We start from the raw sequence: 17,776 nt of genomic DNA, 5'->3' as shown, positions 1-17,776 counted from the left end.
CCTCCCGTTCACTGGCATCTTTCCTGTACTTTGCTAGCACGTCCTTCCACTCATTCTGATGAGCTCTGTCATTGCGTGTTACTTCCATGATTTCTGAGAACATTTCATCTTGCGTTCTCTCTCTCGCCTTATCTGAGCTAGCCTTCGGGATGGCGTAGGAGGCCGACAACTGTGCAGCTGCATGGGAGGAGGAAACGGGAGAGAAGTCTGTAAAAATACATTTACAGAACAATGCTCGTACTCTTTCACAGTGAATAACACTATCCACCTTACATAGCACATGTGATTTCACTACAAGGTCGCTTTTGCATCGTTTAATATTGAGTGCCTGTGGCTCTGGTGTTGCAGATCTCACAGACGCAGGTCCAGGCATCCAATTAAGCTTCCATGCGCCATGGTAAGCTTTCTGTTTGACTTCTCCAGCGTTCATATACACAGTGATCTTGATGCTTGTTCTGTTAAGAGGAACCAGCAAACCCAAACCTTCCCTTTCCCTCCCCACCGCATGGTGCTATCATGTAAGATCACTGGTAATGATCGTGTGGTACCTGGGAGATTCCTGCTCGCCAAACACTGAGAAACTCAGTGCTATCATTCCTCCCTCCCCCGCTTTGCTACGAGCAAGGAAGGATTAAGCGGCTGCCCAGTAGGAAATCGCCATGTCTGCCCCTAATTAAGTCCTGAATTTCAACCAGGTTACATGAATGTATACTCTCCTGAGAATACCACCGCAGGATGCAGAACGTATGTTCTGGAATGCCAGCAGTCACCTGGCTATACGCCGCGTGCTTTGTGAGATGATTCCGAATTACTTGCTACATGCATGGCGTGGAAAAGTGTCATCAATGGGGACCAAATGGGCTGCCTTGCCAGAATCTTCTGCAAAAGTTTTGAGTACTCCCAGAGCGATTCATAGAGATTATTTGAGGTTTCGCTCCACCCAGACAGCACGCCGACTTTTCCTGTAACTGTACTGGCTGCGATGCCTCCTCATCTTCCCCTCCGCAGATCCTCAGCCACGGTTGATATTACAACCCTGACCTCTGAATCCAGCCAGGGGTGGGTACTGGCTGCGCAGCCCCTAAATTGCACGCAGCTCAGCATAGAAGCGGCATGTTTTCGGCCATGACCCAGACCTTCGTTTGCTTCTCTGTATGCCTGTCTGAGCTCCTTAACTTTTACTCTGCACTGCACTGAGTCCCTGCTGTGCCTTTTCCTCAGACTTGAATTCTTCAATATTTTTCATTTCGTCTTTTCGAACGGAGTTCTGTTAGCACTGATCCTCCCCCATAGCGATCGATCCAGTACTCTTGTGCGGTCAGGCTGGTGCTCTTTTTCGATTCTCAGGAACTGCATTGTTACCTGTGCTGATGAGCTCTGCGTGTCACCTGTGCTGATCAGAGCTCCACCTGGCCAAACAGGAATTGAATTCAAAAGTTCGCGGGGCTTTCTGTTTACCTGGCCAGTGCCTCAGAGTTCTGATTGCTGTCCAGAGCGGTCAGTGGTGCACTGTGGGATACCTCCCGAGGCCATAACGTCGTTTCCTCCACACTAACACTATTCCGAAGTAGCAATATCGATTTTAGCGCTACTCCCCTCGTCGGGAGGAGTACAAATCGATTTAAAGAGCCCTTATATCGATATAAGGCGTTGTAGTGTGGACGGGTACAGCATTAATCGATTTAACTCTCTTTAAATCGATTTAAACGTGTAGTGTAGCCAGGCCTCACGACTGTTCTCAGCAGTGAGAGGTATTTCCCAGAGGCAGCAGCCTTGGTTGGAGAGCTGCAGACTGTGCATTCAGGCCAAACTGTATTATTAGGAAAGAAAATGCAGTTTACAGGGTGGGACTGGTGAGCAGGACTGCTGGCTTCCCATGCTTTTGTGATTTAGTGCTAAGTAATCCCTCCCCTGCTCTGGGCTCCAAAACATCTCAAGGCTCATTTGTAAGCACGAGAGACCTGAGATGCAGAGAGCTATGGAACAGGAAGCCACGATTCCAGGGTTCTTTTCTGGTTATCTAGTAGTTAGCACTGGATAGAATCTTCCTGTGTGACCTGGGCAAGTCATTCCCTCTTTCTGTGACTCAGTTCACTCTGGCATACACACTTTGCTGCTTAGCACACCCACATCTGTGAAGGCCTCCATCTCGCCATGCCATAGAACAGGAGGACCAATTGTCCCTCATTCAAACCAGGGCAGGCTGATGTTTCAGTAGGCAGGTGCAGGGCAGCTCCAGGCACCAGCACGGCAAGCGTGTGCTGGGTGGCAAGCACTGGGGCACTCTGCTGTCGCCGTGAGGGGTTGGCAGGCAGGTTGCCTTTGGCGGCATGCCTGCGGAGGGTCCGCTGGTCCCATGGCTTCAGTGGACCTCCCGCAGGCGTGCCGCCAAATCCGCAGGACTGGGGACCTCCCGCAGGCAAGCCGCCAAAGGCAGCCTGCCTGCCGTGCTTGGGGTGGCAAAATACCTAGAGCCGCCCCTGGGCAGGTGAACCCAAACAATCCCATTATTTAGTAAAAGGAAGGCTCCCATTATAAGGAGCCTGGGGCAAAGCAGAAACACTGGCTGCTATGCAGTAGACATCCTTCCGTAGTTCCCCATGATCCTGTTTACATGTTTCCTCAGCTTATAAATCCCACTTTGTCTGGTTTCTTCTGCTGATAGTGCCTCGCTTGTTTAATCACTCATTCAGAAGAGACTTATTATCTAGGATAGAGATGGCCCTGGGAGAGTATTTCAGAGCAGAATGCTGTTGCTACAAGACCAGTTGGCGTGAAGATGTTCAGGTTGAGTGGAGACCAGAGGCAGGAAGGAGAGTGAGAGCTGGGAGGCTGTGCATCTGCAGGTCTCATCAGGACACTTGCAGCTGGCCCAGTCCTTGTGCCATCTCTCCTTTCTGTGGGAAAGGGTGCTGAGGAGGGGTATCATATAGGTGCACATAAGGTGAGCTCTTCCATATGAACAAGATGATCTAAAGAGCTGAGCTGCCTTCACTTTTTAATGGATAGAAGTCTGCATCACCAAATGTCAGCCCCATCAGAGAGAGAAGAATAGGCCATAGGGAGCATACTTCCCCCTCTCCCTCTGGGGGTGGTACCTTCCAGGGAGGCCCAGGATTAATTCTTCAAAAGTGATTTAGCACTGGACTGAGGGACTCTTTCTGCATAGGGCAGATATGCTGAGCCCTGCCACCACCCGTGCTATATCTCAGGCTCCATGGTAAGTGTGATGGGACCCCCAGGGTGCAATGTGGAATGGGTACCACTGAGCCCTCTGCTTTGCCATCCTGGGCTCCCTCTCACACTGTGATGTTGTGACAAGCTGCAAATCTCTCCAGGTAGTGCACTTACACAGACATCCACAGACAGGGACACACCCAGCTGAGTTACATGAATGCAGGGTACAGATTATCCAATAAATTCTTGGAATGTATTGGTGACAATTTTTTATCTCAGAAGGTGGAGACAGCTACTGGGGAGAGGCTGTTGTAGATGTAATTTTGACAAATAGTGAGAAACTGCTTGAGACTTTGAGAGTGGAAGGCAGCTTGGATGGCCTTCCTCAGCCACAGAAAGCCAGATGGTGTATTACATCCTTCAAGAGCCCTCAGTCTGAAAAGGATTTGGTTCCAAAGCCCTGGTACAATTAAGGCTGTGCATAAATACGGCATACAAGGAGCAGACCGTGGCTAAGTTCTGAGGTGCTATCTCAGCAAAAGCAAAGACAATTAAAGAGTTATTTAGCAGCACAGTGTGCAGAAATTGGGGTCCCCAGGGAAGGGCTGGAACAACCAAGCTCTCATTACCCATTCATAGCTGAGCTAACCCACCTGATGCTGGATAGGCTGTGGCACAGCTAGGATTTGAAACTGACTTGCCACAGTATTACAGCAGTGACTTTCCCTGTTTTTTTTTGACTATGTAAACCCTAGGATGATCCACTCAGTTCTTTGCAGACATCTCCCAGAGTCTCAAAGAGAGCCTAAGAAAAGGGATGAAGCTCAGGGTAGAGGCCTAGGTAACATATTCATACAATGGACTAATAGGTCCCAGGACTAGGTCTGCCCTCAGAGAGGCACATGCAGCTCAGGATGGGTATGTATGAGGGCTGAATGTGACTTCTACTCATAACACAGCGTGATGAGGGTGATGAATGACCTATTTAGAATAGGCCTACAGTATAACCTTCTGTCCTTCCCTCAGGGGGTGATGTCCTCTGTCCAGTGGGATGTGACCAGGTAACCTGACCCACAGCCTTCTCAGTCACTCTGAAAGGCCATGATTACAGCATGACGCAGACCATTTCCTGTGTACAGAAAGGTGTTTTGTACGAGTGCCAATAGATGGGTTAGTGCTCTCTCTCACACACAGGTATCCTCTCTGTCTCTCTGCTAATCTTTGGCACGACAGCTAAATAGATGAGTTTGCTCTGCAGACCCTCACCTCCAAAACCCAGCCCCAGCACAGTGTGATGCCATGGGGTTGTCAGTTGGATTGTTGCATCCCAGCAGAGGGTGGCTTACCCAGGGCTAGGATTGAGCTCTATTGATTGGTGCATATTTTGGGAATCCCTAGGGATGGATGAACATTGAGGATGAATTTGCTGCTCATGTCTTCAGACAAGGGCCCCTAAGCCACGGCTAGGCTCACTGATGGAGCAATGTCTGCGAAAGCTTGAGGCTGACTCAATCACGTGTTAAGGAGTTTGTGCATGGATAGGAACTGTGTGAAGAGTCAACTGTTACAACCTGGTTACAAACTCAGCAAAATTTCGTAGTGTAGACAAAGTCCCATTTCTACCATATTAGGGGATATGGTTACAGCACAGCTATTTCCTCCCAGCTCAAAACATGACTTAGCCTTGCTGTGTACCTTGGACCAAACTAAGTGTTAACCATGTTCCCCAAAGTCTTGGACTTCTTAATGAGCTTTCATGTTGCAGGACTGTAGTAGAGGTAAAATAGCTTTGTCCCATCTACATTCCAAGACTGAACTATGTCTTAACTACTTAGCCACAGCAGAAAAAAAACTTAACCTAAGGTCCAGTACTATCAGACATACTCATTTCAGGGCCCTCCTGCAGTGTCCAGTGGACTGCCTGAGCATGCAGTGTTTAAGGACCATGCATCCTCTTTCTGCTCCCAACTGGCGTCTGTTTATCGTCCTGGGCTCTTCCCCTCTGCTCCCCATCAACTGAGCTAATAGAACTTGGGCTCACTAGGCTTGTAAATGGCTTCAAACTCAATTGCCCGGGGCTGGCACACAGCTCTGATACACTTTGCCAGCCTGTCTGGTAGATAAGGATGGCAGCGGCTTTAATTCCTCACTACGCCTTGACTGCCAACTCTGCTGCCCACTCACCCTAAATAAATGCTGTCCAAGGATTTGTTTGCCAATGCTCTGGAGATAAAGGGCCAATTCCACCAGATCTCCTTCCTCCATCCCTTTTATCTCATTATTTATCCAATTTGTTAGACAATCCACCTGTAGCAGGAGAGGGCCCTTTTCTTTTCCTTTTTTTCTCCTCCTATTAAAATCTCTGAACAAATCTTCCTGCACAGAACCTGGGCTGGATATTTAGGAATAAAAAAGTCTCTAGCAGCTATTACTAGGCCTTGAATTACCATTGATTGAATGATCAATAACAGTGGCTGTCTCTGCTCAACAAATCTTCCTGTGTTTAGTATCAGAGGGGTAGCTGTGTTAGTCTGGATCTGTAAAAGCAGCAGAGAATCCTGTGGCACCTTATAGACTAACAGACGTTTTGGAGCATGAGCTTTCGTGGTGAATACTCACTTTTGTTGGATGCAGCTGGAGCAGAGCTCGGTGGAAATACCACATTCGCGGACTGCAGCATCATTAAAGTGTATTTCACCACGAAAGCCATGCCCCAACAGTGTAGTCGATAAGGACCACAGGATCTTGCTGTCTATTCCCTGTTTGGGCAGGATCCTGTTTGCGGTCTACTGCTGCGCCTGAAGGCTGTTGTCATTCAGCAATCCCTCATGAAATGCTGTCCATGCAGGGCAAAAACCCCGTGTGGGGAAGACAGCAAGAGAAACCTCGTCTGTCGTCCAACACCTTAAAAATAAACCCTATTAAGATCAACTTGTCTTTAATCTACTGCAAGTAAAGGATGAGAAGTGAGGCAAAGGAAGGTGGGATTGACATCCAAAGTTTCCTTATATCCCTGCAGTCCAGCATCCACTCATTGGCTGATACGTAAATAAGAAAGCAACACTCAACCACGCTGTTGTAGGTCCCAGACGACATAACCCATTTGCAGGTGCAAAAAACGAATGCACACAGAAAGCGCAAGTTCTTTATTTCCCAACAATTCATAGCCAAGTTAATCAGAGAGTGGTAAAACAAATCTACAATCACGTTTGCTGCCTCAACCTACGATGGTCACCTGAGTGAGTCCGATGAAACTGGAGACCGAGTACATATTCCTGCACCGTAACCAATGCACCTCCCAGCAAGTCCACATATAACATTCAGTACTGGTACTTTCGCCCCTAGACTAACCATTAGGTCAAGATCCTCCCCGTATCATGCCTTGATGCATCAATAGGGTCAAGTTATATTCTACCTTGATCAGTAATCGTTCTGGCTGGCTCCGCGGTCCCCAACCATCCAGCCAAGGATTTAAAGACTGAGGGGATCAGGCTTGCAGAAAGGCAGAAGAAGCAGTGACCTCGAGATGTTCCAGGTAGCCATCAGGCAATGGTATGGACTACACTTACAGCGTACAGCGCTGGGAGTACAGCTGTCTTCAATACAGCGTGTAGGGAAAACCACGCCAGTTGGCCACACTGACAGCTACCAGTGCTGCATGGGCCACATTTGCAGCATTGCCCCAACGCCTGTGCAGTGGGCATTGGGCAGCTATCCCAGCATCAAGTGGTCAATGTTCTTTAAACAGTGAATGGGTGAATGTAGACAGGGACGTGGGAGACAGAGAGCAGTGATTTTTGAAGCTGACACGTTCCAGCTCCCTCCTTCAAGTTCAAGACTGGAAAGATACACAGCGAACCTACCTTAATCATTTTAAAAGTTTTGACCCTTCCCCCACCCCTCTCTTATTCACTAAACGCAAATTATGCACTCCTAAATAGCCTTCAGACCACATAAGCAGCTGCTCAACACGGACTCCCCCCTCCCCTCAAGCAAACAGCTGTGAACATTCCAAAGCAATTCCCCTGCCTCCGCTCCTTGCTCGCTGGAGCAAAGAGCAGCTGTGTTTGTTTTTTAGATAAGTAGGTCCGGGGAGCTCGTAGCTCAGCCATTCTTCTGGTTTGTTGTGGACAGGAATTCTGGGATACCTCTGAATACCCTGGAGGCCAATAAAAGCGCTTTTGGTGGCCACATTTGGTGAGCAGCGCTGCATGACCAGTGCTGCAATTGTTACACCCCAAGCAGACCAGGTGTATAGCCAGCGCTGCAACCCCCTGGCTGCAGCGCTGGCTGTGCCTTGCAAATGTGGACACAGAGTAAGTTGCAGTGCTGTAACCCCATCACCAGCGCTGTAACTCTCCAATGTAGCCATATCCAATGATAAAACATTAAAGCCAAAGAGCCCAATTGTGTTGCTAGTGATTAAGAAGCAAAACTTCAGTGGGTGCAGGATTGGTCCCACATCCGTTTGGTGATTTTTGTTTAAATAAAAAAAGGCAGCAAACTGGGGCACCCTGCTCTCTTAAAGGACGGATGATCCCAAGGGCCAGAACTGGGGATCCATCAAGAGTTATTTTACGGGTCCTGGGCTGATACTTGCTGATAATGAAACAGGCATGAATGTTTGACTCTTCCCAGGAAACAGCTGCAAGATTAAAAAGCATCAGAACAAAATAAAAAATATATTTTTTAAATGCTGGATTCGGATTCGTGATGTTGCAAGCGGATTAGTAGAGCCTGGGAGCTGGCTCTCCCATCATAGTGCTTGGGTGTGCTAGGCATCTTGACAGCAAATGCTGTCTGCTTAGCTAAGCAGCCTTGGCTCTCATTAGGAAGGGATTTTCCTCACCTCTACCTGGAATCTAGCCTTTCTAATAATCCTGTTGTTTAAGCTCCAAGACTCTGGTAAAAAACTGCTTGCTCTTTATTCTAAACTGGAACTTCCTGATGAGGCAGCATCTTGGAGGATGGATGGACAGACAGACAACAGCAAACCTTAGATGGCTGAAGTGCATCATTCACTCACTGCAATGATGTTCCCATTCCAGGCCATGTCCAGGGACTTCAGAAGAAGAGAAATGGTTAGAACATGGGAGTGGGAGTCAGTAGCACTTCAGTTCTTAACTTAGCTCTGTCACTGATTTTCAGTATGACCCTGGGTGAGCACCTGCCATACTTAAAAAAAACAACAAGGAGTCCGGTGGCACCTTAAAGACTCACAGATTTATTTGGGCCTCAGCTTTCATGGGTAAAAAACCCACTTCTTCAGATGCATGGAGTGAAAATTACAGATGCAGCCATTATATGATGACGCATAAAGAGAAGGGAATTACCTCGCAAGTGGAGAACCAGTGTTGTAAAATAGGTTAAGGAAACAAACCAACTCACTGAGGGGTTATGAGGCTTAATTGATCAATGCATGTAAAGTGCTTTGAAGATCCAGGACCACAGCCATCTGTAACGTGAGTGCAGTTTATCCTGAAATCAGGGAGTTACAGTAGTTTATGCCACAGAGGAATTTGGCACAACACTAACTCATGAGATCCAATTATTGTCACATTGGAATTTTGTCAGCCCCAGTGGTAGTGTGGGCTGCTGCCCAGCTTACAGGACTCATGGCCTCCCCAATTCAAGGAGGGTTTTTGGAATGAGGCTTGATCACAATCACTTCTACAGGCATTAAAAAGTCATCTAAAGTGCTACAAATAACCCTCTCATTATCTACTGGCTCTTAATGCTACTCCCCAGAGATAACAAGCTGTGATGCTTCCTCTGGGCCATATAATAATCACCCCAATTAGTCCAAAGCAGCAGTTATTAAGCTCATGGCAGCGCTTTAGTTTACAAAGCAGAAATAATTAAGCGGGTGCTTGTGACAGTCATGTGGCTGGGAGTGACCAAGGATATTCCATGCTTTGTGGCTTGAGAAAGGAAGCAACACTCATTTGCAAGAGATCCCACCACATGTGTAATGCAGTGCCCCCACAGCACCCTGCACATGAAAGCCCCTCCACACCAATAGGCTTGTTTTGTTGCAAAACCAATGGATAATTAGCCGAAGCAAATGCAATCAGTTGTTAATGGTGGGAATTGTTAATTCCTTGCATGGATCTCTCTTTCATCCAAATACTCTATTAGATGGATGGAGGACCCAAACCCAGCATTCATGATTGGTGCTTCTCTTCACAGGCCCAACTGGGCTAGTCCACAGCAGTTTGGTAAACCTTCTTCCTGGAAGCTGTTATTTTCTGTCTTAGAATCTGTTTTCACTTTTTATTTTAAACCGTTGACCCTTCTGCTCACAAAAATAACCTTCTAAATGTGATGTGAGAGTAAACCAATGCCAGGAGATTGGCCTGAATCTGCAGACAGCCTAAAATACTAGTTCTGAGAGAGATGTAAACTGCCCCTATTCATATTGTTGGGGACCCCGGTGCCCCAATACTAGCACACGGTTCGTTGTCTGACCGCGAGAGTGACAGGCAACACCAGCAAGGTCCGATCAAAAGCTCTTTATTGACAAGTGCACGCATCAATAGAGAGCAGCTCGTCTCCAGAGAGAACCAGCTTGCTTCTTTACAACTAGCATATATTTTTATAGACAGTCGGTCCGCGTCACAAATATTCATGTTAGAGTCCAACCCCTTTATACTATAGTAAACCAATCTAATTACATTAATAGTGAACAATCTGCCAGTTGATTACTACTAAACAGAATAACATGATTTATCGTGAGGCAATCATGCCTTAACAATCAGCAGTAAGCAAAAAGAGATGTAAGGGAAGTCAGAGAAGATCCCAGAGACAACAACGGGAGTTTTGGCATACTCCCCACCTACAACTTGTACAGCTCTACGCCAGGAGAGTTCACTTTCCTTTGTCTTATGGTGTGCCCTTCGCTGAGAAGCCACAGGCCACTCCGGCATTTCCATTAATGAATTCGCCAGATAGCCTATCGATAGTTAACTGGCTTGTTCCAGTGTTGGATACACTGCGCTTAGCATAATTTATGTTGAGAAGCCTATAACAAATATCAAAGGATACTTAACGTGGGAATCTAATGATGAACCAACGTCTATTGATCATTATTTAAATTATCAAACATTGAGAAAGGAGAAGCGACAGTTATATTATGAAGAGCTACTGTGTGGAGTCTGGGCTGACTTCCCAGAACTACTCCATTTTTGTTTTCTCTCTCTCTGATATTTTGGCCTAATTTGAAGCATTTGCACAGGTATTTCAAGCAATCTTATCTAAGAAAGAGGCAAACATCTTCCACGTGCCTGGTGAACACGGCGCTCTATGATTTTGCCACCCCAAGCACGGCAGTCAGGTGGCTTTCAGCAGCGTGCCTGCGGGAGGTCCGCCGGTCCCGCACCTTTGGCGTACCCGCCACCCAATTGCTGCCGAAGCCACAGGATCGGTGGACCTCCTGCAGAAACGCCGCCGAAGACAGCCTACTGCCACCCTCACGGCGACCAGCAGGCCGCCCCTGCATGTGCTTGCCTGCGCTGGTGCCTGGAGCCGCCACTGCTGTGAAAACGCAACAGGTTCCATTAGCATTCCTTTGTCGACCACATGGGGTTGTGTTTCCCTTCTGAAACACTTGTTGTCTCTTTGCTGTGACACTGCAGGAAAGGAGAGTTATTTCATGATTTTGGTACATTAAACCACTATGAGTTACTAGTCTAAGTTGTCTACCAGTATCTGCTCCATCCATCCATATGTTTTTTATCAGATCTAATCTACTCTATTCTGCATTCCTCTTTATCTAGGCATTATACTACATTCATCACTCTGGCATCCCAGATCAGACTGCCTCTTTTGGTGGCACATCAGCCATGAATCCCCCAGACTGACAGAAGGGGGTTATGAATTTACAAGTCCATTATGACAAGAGGCAGAAATATCTGGAGGAGATGAAGCAGCAAAGGGTTTAACTGACACCTCGCAGGTATGTTAAAGCATTATGGCCAAATGCTTCTGAAATGTTTCCACTCCCCTGCCATATTTCAAATGGAGCATCTTTGAGAGCCCCGGAATGCCCCCTGCTGTTGTATTTTTCCTAGTTCTTCCCCTGCTCTTCTTGGAGTTCCGCTCTGTAGTTTTACTACTTTGTTTTCCTTGAAATAGCTCGATTTTATTTATATCCCTCTGCACTGAGCCACAAAAGGTCTGCTCTGCTCCTTTCACTGCGTGCTGGTACAGATGCTATCTCATCATTGCCACATCCCAGGAGTGTGGTGTCAAAGTGTGCCTCCACTCATGTGGGAGGCTTGCTGATTCCTGGAACAGAGACAGGAGAAAAACAGTGAGAAGAGAGAGAGAGAGAGAAAGAAAATCCAAGTCCCTCATCCTAGTGAAACCTCCAATCTAAATAGATCCAATCCTTCATGTTTCAGAAGAGTGTTATTTTTTACAACCCTATAGCACTATTCATTCATTCATCACTTGTAGTGAAATTAACATCTGAAATTTATAGATCTCTCAAGCTCACTTAAGCAAACTGACCAGGGATCAGTCATGTCTGAACATCCTATGTAATGTGCACAGAATAAAACCTGTCAGATCACATGAGAGGCTGTACATTGTACATTCCCCAGCTGTGCAGGTTCTTACACCCTGTCTTTAACCCAACGGGTGTCTCTCAAGTCTCTCATAAGAAGCTCCTAGGAAGTCTGTCTGAAGTGGCTCTGCTGCCTTTAGTTATTTGTATTCTGTGGCACTAAGGCACATTTCTCACAATGCCCCCTACCAGGGTATTTGCAATGCAGAGCGCTGACCGAGCACTGCACTGCAGTGGATATGCATAGACTATGTGCGACGGCACTGGATTTTGTGGTTGGATGCAGTGGCTTGTGGCTTATGATGTAGCAAAGTGTAGTAACCAAAATGATTGATTACACTGGTCTACAATTTTTGAGAAGCGCGTCTGCTCGAAGATAAAAATGTTGGTATTATTATGTCTTTGATGTGCTGAATTCAAATCTGACAATTAAAACAACTGGTTGGCTATTGCAGCAGCGAGTCTGCTGACACTTATGACTAACAGACTTTTGGAGCGTGAGCTTTCGTGGGTGAATACCACTTCGCAGAGGCAGGTTGGCTATTGTTCTAAGATATTTGTTTTACATTTTATGTCTCTGTATATTGTGGTAGATAGTAGAGTTTTAATCATAAATTGTAAACCTAGGTCTTTTCATGTGTTTATGGTTGCTTACATAATAATTTCACCTGTCCTGTTTATGTAACACTTTAAAAATCAGCAAAACGGTTATATAAATAACATTTATTTACTGAAACAAAAGGCAAAAACATTATGTACTATAGTTTAGTCCTATTCAGTGTCTACTCGCGCTTCTCGGCTTGTCTGCTTGTATCATTAAATGGAGCATCTCTTGTCACTGTCAGCAATAATCTGCAAGCATTGATGGCTCCATTGCCTGATAGCGTTTCTCCATGTTTGCTCCTTCAATGTCCTGGTGAAATGCTCACCGTGCTCGTCGCTCACTGTCCGCGTTGTGGAAAAAATCTAGATGAGAAGTGCAAAAGTATCTTAGTGACACGTTGCAACCAAGGCTTTGTATGCTTGAGGAGTTTTCCACAACAACCTGTATTGTCTGCCTGTGTGTTCTGAGAAAATTTATTGCCACTAGACTGGAAGCTTTCCATGCCAGTCTTTTCCTATGCCACGCAGCTGCATGCGTCAATGCACATCTCGACGAGAAGTCACAAATCTGGACCAACAAAAGACACCTTTTCTTTCTTAGCTCACTTAACCTTGGAAATTTTCCACGGAGGTACTTGAAGCTGACTTGTGTTTGTCAATGGCTTGACAAAATTCTTCATCAGACCAGCTTCGTGTGTAGTGTGGTAAAAAATTTCCTTGATCAAACACAGGCGTGGTGGATTGCTGACACTTTTCCCTCCAGCGGCTCCTAATGCACTGTTCAGAGCGTGGCCAATCTCTTGATGAGTGAATGTCTGACACTATCCATTCGCAGAGAAAACGTGTGTACTTTGTGTATCCAGTCTGCAAGACCAAGCAAGAGACGCAACAAACCTTCAAATCGGCCACCAAAGCTGCCACTGATGTTTGCGGTCATAGTTTATGCACCTCAAAGTTGTTTCATGTGTTCATAGGTTTCCTTCACTGGACTGCACGACCAACTGGAATTGATTGGCAAAACATGCATTATGCGCAAACCACCTTAAAGACTTTCTCGATGATCAATGACCCAGTCTCATATCTGGCATTGTGAACGATGTTGAGGGCTGGCCATTCACTACATCAATGTGTTGCAGGCTACAAGATCTACTTCATGAAGAGAATGGGCAAGATCCTTCTGACGGTCCGGCAATGGAAACCCTTATATCACCTGCCAGGAGATTCCACTGCTGTAGTCTGGAGCCCAACAGCTAGACTAGAGCCAATCAACAATTTTAAGCATCATTTTCGTTCTCAGTGACCCAGAATTAGTAAAGTTTGACTACATTTATTTCAGAAGCATTTTGGCTGTAGAGCAGTGTTACAGAATCTTTTGAATTTTCAGATCTTCCTTCTGTCTCACATGGAATAAGAAGGTCCATGTAACAGCTCACATGTGATGTGAATATACTCAGTAGTCTATATAACTCCCCCTAGCTGATGCACACAACGCTTCCAGGATGTGGTTTGATTGCTTGTACCTGATACTGAGATGTGACTCCATAGCAGAAGTCAAGGGATCACTTTGATCTTGCAGGCATCCATCCTATAACATCTTACATTTTTAGATTCAGGTACACAAACTTGTGAACATACACATGGTTGTAAGTACAAACATAGCAACATAAATAATCATAATCACACATCAATATGGACAATAATGTACCTGTCACATTCCAGCAAACAGAAAAATATGCAGTTCCACACTAGCACACTTCAGGATTCTCGTTCTCTCTGACACTCACATTCACAGTTCATGTGTGCATGCACACACATACACACACCACACACGCACACACACACACTTACATCAACAGAGACATACAAACTCACTTACAATTCCTGAGGATTTTCAGTTACTATAGGAGTCAAGCAGTTAAAACAAAGAGACCAATGATCCAGACTCTGGGACACAGAAATAAGCCCACGCAGAAGCCAGGGGAGATGATGCCTGGTGAATTATGCATGACACAGGAAAGCCTTTATCTGTGTGGACAAAGGTCTATACCAGGCTGCAAGGCTCTCTGCTGTACCTGTACTTTTCTTTCGCTTGCACTTTATCTCCACTCCCAGCTTGTAATTCAGCACAAATATCAGAGGAGGCTGGAAGATTAAGTTTCTCCATTTGCATGGCAAAGGGGTGAGGAGGGGGGGAATCTCACTCACTCAAGACTCCCAGCTGCTTAATCCTCAGACAAGCACAGCAGAAGAAAAAGGCAAAAGGCAAAATTCTATCAGTGTCGGCAAGAGAAAAAAAACCCAAAGACAATTTCATGGTTTAGGAAGCGGTGTTTGGACCCTGGCACTAACCTGGCCTTAATGTGCTTTGCAGATGGCAGCTACCCAACACCTATATGAACACAAGAGGCACCCCCATGCGAGGCAGTTCACAGACTCATCCCTCCTGCCTTCCTTGTGGTGCCTTCCTCTCACAGTAGTTCTTTGCCATGCCCAGTTATGAGCTGGCCACACCGACTTTTCTAAGTGGCTGTGTGGAACTTTGATCCCTGTCTAGTGTCTGGTCTTCATAAGAGGATAAGTGTCTATTACAAGTGGCAGTGTAGAGAGTTGCTCTTCTAACTCAAGTGGTAGAGGCTCATGTTGTTAGTGCAGAAGGTCTCTAGGTACAGACTCTGCTGTTGACCCAACTAAGGTTGATTAAAAATGCACATGTGGAGAGCTGGTTTGGTACATAGATGCTTTCACTCCGGTGCAAGCTGCTCCCTTTTGAAACTGATTGTGCCATTTTCACTTTCTTGGCCTTGCCCAAGTCACAATTAGGGGAACAATCATGACCCTGGCTTGTCTTTTAGAAAGGGCTTTAACAAAATGTTCTATTAATACTGTAATAAAATGGTGTGTCCGGGGTGTGTGTGTGCATGGCCATGTAAGCACACTACTGCTTTCTAATGGATACAATCTGAATGTGTATCATATGAACACCCACATTGGGTCAGATCTATTGTTCATCCAGCCCCGTATTACGTCTCTGACACAGGCCAATGCCAGGTGCTTCAGAGGGAACAAACAGAATAGAGCAATTATCAAGTGATCCATCCCATCATCAAGTCCCAGCATCTGGCAGTGAGAGGCTTAGGGAACCCAGAGTATGGGGTTGCATCCCTGACCATCTTGGCTAATAGTCACTGATGGACCTATCCTCAATGAACTGATCTAGTTCTTTTTTGAATCCAGTTATAATTTTGGACTTTACGTTATTCCATGGCAATGAGTTCCACAGGTTGACTGTGTGCTGTGTGAAGAGGTACTTCCTTTTGTTTGTTTTAAATATGTTGCTTATTAATGTCATTGGGTGACATCTTGGTTCTTTTTCATCACACTTTTCATGATTTTATAGACCTTTATCGTATCCTCCCTAAATTGACTTTTTTCCCAACTGAACATTCCTAATCATTTAAATCTCTTCTCATATGGAAGCTGTTCCATGCCCTTAATAATTTCTCAAAAAGAACAAGAGTACTTGTGGCACCTTAGAGACTAACAAATTTATTTCAGCATGAGCTTTCGTGAGCTACAGCTCACTTCTTCAGATGCACAGAATGGAACACACAGACAGGAGATATTTATACATACAGAGAACATGAAAAGGTGGAAGTATGCATACCAACAGGAAGAGTCTATCAATTGAGATAGCTATCGTCAGCAGGGAGAAAACTTTAGAAAAGTATAATTAAATACCCAAGAGGTGTGAGGAAAATTAACATAGGGAATAGTTAAATTGTGTAATGACCCAGCCATTCCAGTTCTCTGTTAAGCCTGCAGTTAATTGTGTCTAATTTGCATATTAATGCGAGTTCAGCAGTCTCTCCTTTGGGTCTGTTTTTGAGTTTTTTGTTGCAACTGCCACCTTCAAGTCTGTCACTGAGTGGTTAGAGACGGTTGAAGTGTTCTCCACGGTTTATTGAATGTTATGATTCCTGATGTCAGATTTAAGTGTCCATTTATTCTTGTGAAGAGACTGATCTTTAAGATAGGTTGTAGATCTTTGATGATGCAACTGGAGAGGTTATTATGTTGGGGCTGGTAAAGGGGTTTTGGAATTGGCTAGTTGGCATTATTTCTTGTTGTTTTTTTTCTTGCTGGCCTGTCCTGTAGTATGCTTCTGGTACTCTTCCGCTCTTTCAATCTGTTTTTATTCTTTTTTACTTCGCAGGAGGGTATTTGTATTTAAGATGCTTGAAGGATCTTGTAGGTGTTTATGATCTGTCTGGAGATTGCGAGCAAATACGGTTGTATCTTAGAGCTTGTCTGTAGGACAATTGATATGTGTGTGTCCTGATGAAGCTGGAGTATGTAGGTAGTTACGGTCAGTGGTTTCCGGTATAGTTGTGTTATGTGACCATCCTTATTAGCACATTAGTGTCTAGGACAATGGACCACTTGTGTGATTGATCCTAGGCTTGAGGTTGATGGGGATGGAAATTGTTAATATCACGGTAGAAATTCCTCGAGCGGGCTCGTTTCCTGCAGTTCAGATGATAAGATGGTCATCAATGTAGTGCAAGTAGATAGGGCGTTAGGAACGAGAGCTAAGTCGAGCATAAGATGTTGGCACATTGTTGGAGCCCATGCGGTACTCACAGCAGTGCCACTCTGAGTATATTATTATTCCCAAATGTGAAATCGTGTGTGGGTGAGGACAAGTCACAAAGTTCAGCCACTAGGTTAGCTGTGATGTTATCGGATGGTATCTTGATGCTTCTAATCCAATCTTTGGATATTGGTGTAGAGGCTTCCACATCCATAGTGGCCAGGATGTGTTTCTGAAGATCACCGATGGATTGTAGTTTCCTCAGGAAGTCAGTGGTGTCTCGAAAGATAGCTTGGAGTGCTGGAGCATAGGCCTGAGGAAGTCCACATAGCCAGACAATCTGCTGTTAAATATACCAATGCTTGAGATGATTGGGCGTCCAGATTCCCAGGTTTATGGTCTTGTGTAGCAATAGAATACAACCTGGTCGGGGTTCTATAGCATGTGTCGCACAGATCTATCCTGTGCTTTCTCAGGAGTTTTTTGAGCAAATGGTATAGTTTCTTTTGTAATCCTCAGTGGGATCAGGGCGTAATGCTTGTAGAATGTGGACAGAGAGCGGCCTAGCGCCTCGTGTTTATGTTCTGACTTATTCATGACGACGACAGCACCTCCTTTGTCAGCCTGTTTGATTACGATGTCAAGAGTTTTCCTGAGCGCTGTGATGCATTGTGTTCAGCATGGTTAGGTTATGGGGCAATGATGCTGTTTTTCCACAATTTCAGCCCGTCCACGCTACGGAAGCAATCTATGTTTAGAAGTCCAGTCTGTTGTGCGACCCTCAGGAGCAGTCCATGCAGCATCCTTTTTTATTATAGCTGGTAGAAGAATTCTGCTGG

Source organism: Chelonoidis abingdonii, chromosome 26 (assembly GCF_003597395.2).
Source record: "Chelonoidis abingdonii isolate Lonesome George chromosome 26, CheloAbing_2.0, whole genome shotgun sequence".
NCBI lineage: Eukaryota > Metazoa > Chordata > Testudines > Testudinidae > Chelonoidis > Chelonoidis abingdonii.
This window is presented reverse-complemented; position numbering follows the sequence as displayed.